Source organism: Cyanistes caeruleus, chromosome 3 (assembly GCF_971803275.1).
Source record: "Cyanistes caeruleus chromosome 3, bCyaCae1.hap1.1, whole genome shotgun sequence".
NCBI lineage: Eukaryota > Metazoa > Chordata > Aves > Passeriformes > Paridae > Cyanistes > Cyanistes caeruleus.
The window spans coordinates 66,429,041-66,441,083 of NC_141703.1; the positions used below are offsets into that span (position 1 = coordinate 66,429,041).

Here is a 12,043-nt window from a genome sequence, read left to right on the forward strand (position 1 = left end):
AGATACTGCCGCTCATCACACAAAAATGATCACTTGGGTCAACAAAGAGTTGTTGGACAGAGATGAAATGTGCCACTGGCCATAGATCCAGCATTTGGGAGAATGTTTTACTCTAAAATATGTGCTGAAATTTAACACTTTGATTTAACCAGCTTTAGGTGTTCTGTTAAATCTGAGATAGCATCCTATAAACAGCTGAACAGATCTTTGTGCCTCCTGTTTCTTTTGTAAACATCTCTTCTGTTTGTTGGTTTCCTTGTCCTAATTAACAGAGATTTCTCACAGTGGTAACTTCCTAGTCCATCTTCTCATTAACCACTCTGGCAAAACACCACAGCACCTAAGAGTTCCCTGCTGAAGTGCAAATTATTGCCATTCCTTCATTTCAGGAATTACAGGGTCTTTTATAAGAAGCATAAAAACTGGTCACAGCTGTTTTAGGGGATTCCCACACTCTTTGGAAAGAGTTCTTTTACCTTTCCACCTCTAAAAACCTTCAGCTCCTGAGACAGGCAGCTCACATCTTGACATTTTTGTGCCTTAAATCTTCTCTGTGTGTCAAAACCTCTTCCTAGATTCTGAACCCACTTTCAGAGAATGTTTTGTGTCAAATTCACACACAGTCTACACTGAGAGAAGCACTTGTACTAAGCTTATTATGAAACAGAGGGTCTGCCCGGTGAGGCAACCTGTCAGTACATCTTTTGTGTTGAACACAGCAACGTACCCGCACACTCACAGTCGGGGTACCCTGGGAGCAGAACCCATCTACCTTTGCACTGGTGCCACCTGGCTGGCAGAGGACCATGAAGTGTTTCATGGTAAGGCCTTAAAACACCTGTTCCAATATGGGAGATGTGGCTTCCAGGCCTCACACAGCTATAGTTTGTGTAACTTAAAAACGTAGAGTTGCTGCAGAGAGACAAATCGTGGGAAAATGCAGGGGCTCACAACAGCCCCAGGCAATGGTACAGGCTGGGGGCAGTGGCTGGGAAGCTGCCCAGAGGAAAAGGGACCTGGGGGTGCTGGTCAGTAGCAGCTGAACGTGAGCCAGCTGTGCCCAGGTGGCCAAGAAGGCCAGTGGCATCCTGGCCTGTATCAGGAGTGGTGTGGCCAGCAGGACCAGGGTACTGAGAATGGACTGCCCAGGGAGGTGGTGAAGTCACCATCCCTGGAAGTGTCTAAGGAAAGGCTGGATGTGGCACTCAGTGCCGTGGTTTACTTGACATGGTGGTGTTTAGTCACGGGCTGGACTCGATGATTTCAGAATTCATTTCCAACCTAACTAATTTTGTGGTTTTGACTTGAAATACATTCCCAGAAGGTGCAATGTCCTTGGCACTCTGAAGAAAAGATTTAGCTAGTTTATAACCGTTGTAGTGGCTATACTGGGAAGCGTGGAGAAGGAAAATGTCTTTTTCACATGCAGAGGGGTCAAACATCAGGTTTGTAGATGTAAGGGATTCATAGCTGTGGAGGAGGCACCTGGGCACACATTAAAACTTGACTCTTGCCATCCCAAGGATTAGAAGGCTATTGGTCTGTGAGTGAGAATACCTATCAAGTATGCATACTGCATTTGGTAATTGCTTAAGAAAACTCAGGCTGTCTGTTCAAGTTAACAGACAAAAAAAATCCCTGTAACTGAAAACAGGGTTATTTCGTGAGGTGACTAATCAGAGAGAAAAATCCTGAAAAATCCAGAAACCCAAAGTGATAAGAACTGAGAAAAAGTGTGGCATCAAGTGTGAGCCCATGAGCAGCTCAGTGTCTCTGAGCTCCAAAGGGTAAACCCTGCTACCAGAGGGATACCACAACACTCTTCAGAATCTTTCTATATTGGTCCAACAGACTTATTTCAGATTGGTATGGCGGGCATCAACTTAATACTACCAGCTGTCACTTCACAAGCACAGGGGGACACTGTCCCACATGAAGAGTTGTATCAGTGCACTTTTAGTGAAAGGTGTGGAGTGCTGGCTGCTGGACTCAAAAATTTAGGAATTCATATGTTTAGGAACCCAGATTCTGGAGAAGCACCAGGACCAGCGAGTGCGAAGAGAAGCAATATATTTTTACAAAGTCCTTAAGAAGTGTAAGACTATAACAAGTTAGATCTTTTTCCTTCAATTTTTTCTTTAAAACATAGAATTTCAGAAACAAACTCACTATTACAATTGACTAGAGGCCTGGTTCTTCCTAACTCTTCCATTATCTTCCCAGTCATAAACAAACATAACAACTTTGGCTCAAAAACCTGCCAGCTACAGGCTTCAGAGTATTTGATGAATGTCACAACGTGCTTGCTCTGTTTGCATGCAACAGCACCTGCCATTCCTCACTGCTGGAGACTGAATACTTAGTTAGATCCTACATTGAGCTTGTTGACCTCTTAGCACAGTTAAAGTTTATTTTTAGTTTTTTTTAATCGAAATCTGTCATTAATTCATTTTTTAGAGATTAAAGAGGATAATTAAAATGGATGATTGAAGCACATGTAGAAAAACAAACTGCAATAATTACATAGGAACAGAGGAAAAACACATTGGCCAAGGCAGTACAGCAGTTTTATTTTGTTACCTGCAACACTAGTTAAAAGGCAAAGGAACTATCATATGTTTAACATTATAATTGGAACTATAGCTCTTGAAAGCACTGATTATGCCATGTTTCTATAGCTCCTAACCCTTGGCAAGATGGAATGCTAGAAGCATTATTCCCTGCAGCAAGTGCTTTCTTTGTGGTGTTATCTTCCAGGAAACACAGTTTCTTACTTAATTTTACTGTGTTAATAGATATGGATTAATTTTTTAAAAAAGCAGATAGAGATAATTAATTAAAAAAACAAAACCTCACCTCATTTTGGAGATAGTCGTGAACTTGATGCAAATCACTGGCTTATCATAATCAGCTTTTTCCAATAAATGAGTACTGAAGCTGATTACTTGAAGACTAAGACTGGACTCAAGCTCTCCACTTTATTTTTTCTTCTCATGAACCTACATTTTCTCATACTCCTGGATGTATGCCCAGCTTAAACAGGAAGGAGGAGAGTTCCCGATGTATTAATTTAGTTTTTCTTCCAGGAGAAAAAAACACTGAATTTATGGTTCCCTCCTCTGAATGAAATGGGTCTAGAAGTCATGTTTCATTTCTCAAGCATGCTCACTAATCAATAGGCTGTAATGTAGGGGAAATCTGGATAAGGTAGGAATGAGGCAGGTTTTATGTAACTCATGCTGCATCAGGATCATGCTCACAGTGTTGAAAGACAGTGAGAAAGAAAAAGTCCCCCCTTCTGCCAAATCAGTTCCTGTTTAAGCATGAAATGAGCACAATATAGTCCCACTCTGATTAATGGAAAAAAACCCCAAAGAACAACAACAAAAAACCCACACACAAAACAAAACAAAACAAAACAAAACAAAACAAAACAAAACAAAACAAAACAAAACAACAAAACAACCCAAACCTGAGGTCAGGAGGGAATTTTAAACTGTAAATCACAGGGTGTAATTCATCTGGCAAAACACAGATGTCTACAACCTAGTTTCTCTATTTAGCTACTTTTTTAAGTGATGAGAGGAACAGACACTAAAGCATGACCTTTCTTAAAAATAGATGTCTAAAGGAAATCAAATTACTGTTGCCTGAAATTTCCAGGTTTTGTCTGCTTGTTGTAAAAATCATTGTCTTGACAAACTCAGGTATAGGCTATGATGGGAAGAATCTAACCTGGTGCCACAGAGGCATTTGCTCTTCCCTGAGATAGGTGTCACAGGAAATGGAGAAGAGAGTGCTACCATATATACATTTCCTGCTGACTGCTTGAGGTATCCTAATCTTCATGTATCCACGAAAAAAAAAGTCCTCATCTGTTGGATATGGATCATGAGAATAATCAAACTCATGAAAATCATCACAGTGATCTCCTTTTTTGCACATACAGAGAAGGCTGTGTAAATCATAGCACTCCCTGGGGTCTGACATCAGCTCCATGTGCAGTATAATTGCTTCCAGATAACCCAGCTCATCACCTGGGAGTGTAATGTAGTTTAAATGATGTACGATTTTTACTCTCACAATGAGTTAGCCATATTGATCTTCCCAAAGGGGACACTTCAGTGGGTATGCATCATGAGTTGTGATGTCACTGATAACTTTTCTAATTGTACAGCCTGAAACAGGTTGAAAAAAATACTAGATTTATAGATATTATTGCTTTGTGCCCAGCTCTTACATCTATAATTTCCATCTGCTGTGCAGCAAGGAAAGTTGTTTTCTTCTAAATATGTCAAGCTGTTAAATGTATGTTGCTTATGATCTTTGAACATAAAAAGCACATTTATCATCAGTAAAATGAACAATATGCCACCAACCCTCTTCTGTGAGAGCAGCCTGACCAAAAGCCTTTGTTCTACTGAAACTGATTTGGGTTCTTTAAGGAGAGAGACATTTTAATTTGGCTTAGCTAGTTTGTCCTGGTTTGTCCTGTATATTTGCACTGTTATATTGAGCTTGGTTACCACCCCATGAAAAGCGCCAATTTTAAGTGCTGCAGGATGATCATTTTGAGAACAGCTATGGTTTATGTATTAGAATGGAGGCTAGGGTGCAGGAGTGGAATTCAGATCTAATGGAGATTTAAAATCTTGACTTTCTTGAGGTCACTGGTAAAACTGGTTGGTTTCTGTAGAGCCAAAATTGTAGGAAGAGCTTTTCATTTGGTCCTCTATTGAAATAACACAACTGGGAGTAGAAACTGGATTATAAAGGACAGCTCTGGGCTCCTGGGATAATTCACAGAGATTAGAAGAAGCCTTTCTCTAGGAGTCCTGTCCTTCTTTCCGTGGAAGAAGAGTGCTTTGAAGGCTGTTCTTAGCATGCAAATCTCATTTTCCATAGCAGTCAGGAAACAGTAATGCCAAAAACTCCCAACAAAAACAACAAGATGCTTGCATACATGCCTTGCAGTTATTATTTTTTCATTTACATCTTGGAACTACAGAAAAGAGCACTCATTGATGCTTAATGCTCATTTTCCTGTTCATTGAGTTACAGTAGAGCATGTCTGATACTGCAAAAATTATTAAGGTCATATTAGATCCAATTAGATATTAAAATAAGTAGAATAAGTAGAAAACAAGTTGGACCTTAGAGAAAGTAAGGAAGAGTAGGGAACACTTGGTTATTTTTCATTATCAGGGTAGTTCAAAAGTCTGGAGCTATAGTAAGGACATCTTTCTTCCTCACTCTGGGGAGCTGGGATGAAAAGAAGGGAGGTTGATGCTCTGTTCCTACTCCTTCAGTACACATCTGGACCAGACAACACATCCCTGTCTGAACCAGAACCAAAGAGGGCATTTCTCAGCACTTGATTTGCTCTTTAGCAGCTCTGTTTTGTAAAGCTGGCTCCTGGGTCAGAGCTGCTTCTTGCTCAGAGAGCACCCGAGTTTTTGCTGTATCAAATGTACATGTGTGGTAGGGCATGCCTGGGATGGTTTTCATCCCTTTCAGATCTCTATCTTTTAATGATGCAGCTGGAACTGCTGCTCTGCCTTAAACTGGGTTGCCTGAGCTTGAACACGCCGTGGCACAGACAGAGAGTAGCTAGGGATTCAGAGAAAATAGCTAAAGACAGCCATGGATATCTGATATATTATCTGTGCCAATAAACTTGCACCTCTAGTCAGCTTCCCTACCTGGAATAAGTTGCTAAAGCTACAGGTAGACCAGCAAAATATGAGCTAAAACTCCACATCTGCAGCTGAGAATATGAGAAGAGCAAGACCGTGAGCATATTCCAGCAACTGGGCAACTAATTCCAGCCCTCTTGTTGTCACAAGGAATTCAGGTGCACCAATGGACTCAATCCTTTGGGTGGCTGGAGCTCATTTGAAATTATATGCATTCCATTCTTCCTCATTAGCCTTGCTGGACACCTTTTCAGGAGTTCACTGTGTCAGCAAATAAAACCTTTCTTCCAGTATCCAATTTTAATGTATTCCTTGGGCAGTCTGAGTCTTTTGGGGCTTGCAACAGCATTTCCTTCAGATTAAATAACTGCACTTTCACTCTGATGTATTTATAAAAATCAATTGCATCACCTCTCTATCACCTTTGTTTTGTTAAACTATCTAAGCATTAAATTTCACACAAAATATACTCTCTACTCCTCTGATTGCCAAAACAGGTATTCTCTGCGTCTGCTTCAGGCTGAATTCCTCTTTCTTGAACCAGACTAAAAGGATTTCAAAGGTTAGTTCTACAAAGGCAATTGGAAACTTTCAGGTGCTTTATTCCATTAATGGAATTCATAGTGCTGAATTTGGTGTTACAATTATTTTTGTGTTGGATGTGAAAGGTCGAATGCCTAAAAATGAACACAGGAATAGTGGGATTTATGGATATACCAAGACAAAGTGTCAAAAGGGGAAATTATGATATTTTATACATAAAGTAAGATTAAGATGCCTACTTTTACTCTGAATGTACACAATTTTTGCTGTCTTTTTCCTGTAAGTCTATGTGTTAATCTTATGTTGAAAGAGTTTGAGTAAAAAAGTTGCTTTTGCGCTGATATCCCAGACCAGTGACTGAAAGCTTTGAAGCAATGACCTACTAGTGAACAACTTTGCTGACTGTGTCATTTAACTTTAAACTTTTGCCAGCCATCTGGATTGTTTTGATTGACCAGAAAAAAAAACAACCCAAAAAACCCAAAACAAACCCACAAATAATTTTGTGGCACATTTTATTTTCAATAGATCATTAAAGAATCTGTTTACTGTAGGAGACTAAAGTAGAAACCTACATTTCACCAGTTAGAAGCTGGTGAGATGAAGCCCTCATAGCATAAATCTTTGGCCAAAAGGCCCCTGCTAGGACACCTATCAGTGGTGGACAAATTCCCTGGTTTATCTGTAGAGACTTTGCTGTCTGACACTTGCAGAAGTTCTGCTTTAATAGTTCTCTGTATATCTCACTGCTTTTGCATGCTATCAACCACTGTGTTTAATTCCACCCTTCTTTATCACAAGTTGAAGACAGACATAATGCTAAATTGAACATAGTTAAAAAAAATAAAAATAAGGAAAAAAATCTTTGAAACAAATCAGAGCAGTGTACTGGATGAAATAACAATGGATTTATGTTTACTTCCAGGAAGATCCTAAAGGCACTTTTCCCATGTGTGCTTTATGAAAAGAAAGAAAGAAAAACCACACAACATGACACAGAGACTAAATTAAATATTTGATCTTCTCCCATTTTGTTTCTTGGGAGGTCTGACCCACATGGTTGGTTGGTATCCCCAGGAAGTGGAAATCATCATGTCTTCAATTTTTTTGCCAGACTGCAGAAGTATGAGTTTGTTCCCCTACTTCCTTCTCCAAATGTTCCAGAAAAAATGTAGCCGTGATATTTAGCTTCAGATGTTGCAGAGGTTTTGATGAAAAAGAGAAAACTCCCTAACCGCTTTGTTCTTCTGTATTGTCATCACTATTACTTGGCACATTTTCCCTTCTCCTTCTCTCAGGTACCATCAGATAGACAAGTGTGTTCTGTGGTGGAAAGCTCTCTAGTTCACTGTGATCTAGCTCAGCTCAGTCTGGGCTCCAATTCCAGTTATCCAGGTGAGGCAGTCAATAAAAATATGGTAAAATGGATAAAAGTATGAGAGAGCAGGGGGTGGCTAATGGTTTTAAACAGAAGGAGTGTAGATTTAGATTGGACAGAAGAAGGAAATTATTTATGATGGGGATGGTGACATACTCTAGAACAGGTTGTCCAGAAAAGTTGTGGACGCCCCAGCATTGAAAATGTTCAAGGACAGGTTGGGTGGGGCTTTGAGCAACCTAATCCAGTGAAAAATATCCCTGCTCATGGCAGTGGGTTTGGAGTAGTTCTTTAAAAGTTCCTCGCAATATTCTATGAATATTTTATTTTTAAATTCCCATTTTCCATTTAAATGTAGTCATTGTAGGAATACACTCCTATCACAATAATGGAACCCTATTTTACAAAATATTTTAAATTTTTACTGAAAAAAACCTTAGGAGAACAGTAATTCACTTCAATTCTTATCACAAAATTATTACCATTTTCTGTTTCTACCTAAAATTGAATTTTTTCCATGTTCATCAAAAATGAACATGTTCTTCTTGTGGACAAATATTTCTGTACAGTCTATACCAGACAAGACCTCATCACAGGTCTTTTGGAGTAATGTCAGGGTATCTGACTGGATTGGTTTCTAGGCATGATGGAAATTAGCTGAATTCATACATTTCATTTAAGTATACAGGGCTATACCAACAAAAAACCTCTTAGAGAACTCATCAGAGCTCAGCTGCCTCTCCAAAGTGCACAAAATGCTCAGTGTTCTGAATGAAGTAAAAGAAACAGAGAAATGTTTTCTCTCTTCCTCAGATACCAAGCCATGTCACTACTTGGAACACTGCAACAGGTTCCACTATCAGCCAGGGCTGTCATGTTGTAACCAACATTTCATTTTATTCATCTTTGAGTGACAAGAACAATACTTCCCTGTAGTAGTGCCTGCTACAGGGAAGAGAAGACAAAATCTACCACCTTTCCCCTCTGGCACAAGCTGTTCAGTTTAGAGTTCACATCCAACATAAACCAAAACTCGCTCACTATTGCTTGTCCCTGGGAACAAATGTATAAAAAGGGTCTGTCTGGACTAACCCTTTCAAGGCTTTCTCAAACATTTATCAAAATGAGATCAGGATAATGAGAAGTAAAAGAAACCTTAAAAACAAACCTTCCCCCTCACCCCTCACTCTTTCTTGATCTGTACATCCTCTCCTGCAGCATTGCAGGGAAATGGGGAATGGGGATTGTGGTCAGTTCACCATGTTTCAGTTGCTGCTTCCTCCTTCCTTCCCCTGCTTGCTCAGCGTGGGGTCCCTCCCACGGGAGACAGTCCTCCAGGAACCTCTCCAGAGTGAATCCATCCCATGGGCTTCAGTTCTGCATGAGCTGCTTCCCTTCACAGGTTGCAGTTCCTCAGGAACAGAGTGTTACAGAGGGGTCACAAGTCCTGCCAGAAAACCCACACTAGGGTAGGTTTCTCTGTCCATGGGTGCACAGGTCCTGGCCAGGAGCTTGCTCCAGCATGGGCTTCCCTCATGCCTTCTTTTCATCATCCACCTGCTCCAGCATGGGCTATGGGCTGCAGGTTGGATATCTGCTCCTCTGGGGAAGATGTTTTCAAGATATGGTTTACTTCTCATTATTCTGCTCTGATTTTGATTGTTAACAAATTCAATTAATTTCCCTAAGTTCCTTGTTTTTTCCATAATGGTGCTTGGTTGATGCCTTGCTGAGGCTACCTAGAACAGACACTAGACAGTGTTAAAGGAATAAAGTAGGCATTTATTGTAAAGGCCTTCAAAGGATGCACCTTGGACAGAACAAGAGCCTGGCTGTGGCTCCACCCAAGATGGACAATGGGTCATGAGTTTTCACACTTTTATAAGTTTAGGTCCATTTACATATTGGGGTAAATTGTACAATTACAGCTTCAGGTTGTGAATTCCCATCCTCTCAGACTGCTCTCCTCAATTTGCTGTTGTTTATACTTTTTGGGCCCAAAGCTGCAATGGTGCCCTTGGTTCTTGGGCTGGAAAAGGATTGTTTTGTCTAACTACACTGTGAAGAGAGCTTGCTAACACTTTATATGAAGTCCAGAGTTATATACCAATGTAGTACAGAATCTGGAAAATACAAAAGCTAAAACTCCAGGAATCATGGTCAGTGATCTCTCCTGGTCCTTCCTTCTACTCATGGGGTTATTTTCTCTGCCCTGCCCAGAGAGAGTAGCATTGGTGGGTGCCTGGCATCCAGCCAGGTTCAATCCACCACAATAGAGCAAGCGAGGAATTGGTCATGCTATGTGATCCAGGGATTTTTTTAGGAAATCCCCCTGCAAAAATATAAGAAGCACAGTTTAACTAAAACCATTATTGTAACAGTTCATCTCAGCTGGTTTTTAAGTTCTAGTCTGTGGGATATTATTTTCTATTAAGAACCAAACTCTCAGTTCATATTCAAGTAGTGTTCTGCCATTATATCACATTTGTTGTTGTTGTTGTTGTTGTTGTTGTTGTTTGTTTGTTCTTAATTTCTAGCAGCAGCATGACATAGATGCTCTCTTTCTCTTCCAGAGTGAGACTGGCTGCAGTTAACATTAACTTTTAAAAGCAGAGAACAGCCAGCAAGCATACTTCCATTGGAGACCACTGTTAACAGAGAGGCAGACCCAGAACATTACTTTTTTTAAGGAACAGAAAGGCCTATTATTTTACAAAAGTGGCAGGTTCCCTCTCTTATATAAAGTTAGTCATTTTAGAAATAATTTTAGGAGCTTACAGTTCATGAGAATCCTGGCAGGAGGAAGAAATTTAATAAAAAAACACAGTATCATCACTATGTAGTGGTAAAATGAGGTGTTAAAAATTGCCTAGCAACATAGTGTTTTAAAATATATTCATAGAACACACAAAGCAAGAATATTCAGTGCAAAAGAAGACTCTTTGTTCTTAACAAGTGCTTCTGCATGGCTTTTCTGATGCACAGTATCACTTTTGTTACTGGTCTAGCTATATAAAGTTCCAGCTGTGTATAGGGTTGTGCATATCAGTTTCAGGAACTCAAAAGTTCAGCAGAATTTTAGGAAAGGAAAGCAGCCTCACACCAGTATTTCTGACACAGTCATAAATTAATTACTTTCCATACATTCAGAATAATTCTTTAATATTTCCTACAACTAATTCCTGCAGAAAAAAGTTGCTGAACTCCTTTTGAAGTGATGGTGTTCTCCAATGGCAGAATGTAACTAAAGCAAGAAAAATCGTATGGAAAGGAAACAGCTTATATAAGATCAATAGACATTACAGCAAAAAACAACAAAACTGTAGGCAGGGTTTTGGCCAAACCATTTTTCTTCGAGTCTGAAATCTAAAAGAATATCAGCTCGTTAAAATTTTACTCCCTATTGTATTGTAGAAAGAAATAAAGTAGATTAAAACTCATAGGAAAAGAGAAAATATGTGTCCCACCACACTGCCTTGAGACAGAGATAAAAACACTATGTACCCTTACACCAAAACCACTATGTACCACTGATCATTTTTGAGAGGCTGTGATGACTGTCACAAATTTTCAGAGGACTGTGAGAAACTAAACTCCACCATGCTCTTCAAGAAGGGCAAGAGGGGGCAGTTTGGGGAACTCCAGGCTTGCCAGCCTCACTTCACAAAAACACAATGCTCCATTGCAGGAAAGATCAACCCCCTCCCACACTGCATTGCCAGCAGGCCCAGGTTTCCTCACCTCTACTCACCACTGTCAAAGACTTATGTGCCGCGCTGTGTCCAGTTCTGGGCTCCACAGAACAAGAGAGAGATGGATTTGCAAGAGGGAGCCCTGTGAATGGCCATTAACATGACTGAGGGACTGCAGAGTCTGACAAGCAAGAGAGGCTGGAAGTTCTGGCATAGTTCTGCCTGGAGAAAAGAACATAAAGGAGGAAGGTCCTAAGATATGATTTGGCTGCAATAATTGTAATTAATTAAAAAGAAAAGATATTATAAAAGAGTATAGACATTTTCTGATTCTTCCTTTGCCCAGTTATGAAACTTTAATTTTTCTCTGTGTTTGTCACCTGTGTCCAGGTTTCAGTCAATACCCTACAGAAAAGTCTCAACGAAGTATGTATACTAGTTGTTTCTGCCATGTAATGCTATGTAGTTCTTGTCAAATCAAGACAATTTAGGCTTTGTATCTGAAATTTGAGGACACATACTCTTTCTCAACTTCCAGAATTGTTAATGTCACAGGCTGTGATCTAGAAGTCCATGAAAGTGACTTTTTATTGAAGGGGATAGTAACCTGACCATCAGTGGTCTTCCTCACATGCTCAGGAGAGGCAAATGTTTACACACACACTGAATCAAGTCTCTGGTGGCAACAGATTGGGTGGAATAGCTTTTGAACCCACCAGCTAAAGCCATACAGG

At 40.0% G+C, this 12,043-nt stretch overlaps 1 long non-coding RNA gene across 3 annotated transcripts; it reads left to right on the forward strand.

Annotated features, from left to right (window-relative positions):
• The first annotated feature begins 740 nt into the window (after positions 1-740).
• LOC147654207 (uncharacterized) lies at positions 741-11,620 on the forward strand. 3 transcript variants are annotated; one of them, XR_015284696.1, is made up of 4 exons: positions 741-821; positions 6,194-6,258; positions 7,538-7,634; positions 11,306-11,620. It is a non-coding gene; the product is annotated as an uncharacterized LOC147654207 (long non-coding RNA). The 3 variants fall into 3 exon arrangements; XR_015284697.1 differs by lacking the exon at positions 11,306-11,620 and adding an exon at positions 10,191-10,414; XR_015284698.1 differs by lacking the exon at positions 11,306-11,620 and adding an exon at positions 8,431-8,533.
• Positions 11,621-12,043: the final 423 nt, after the last annotated feature.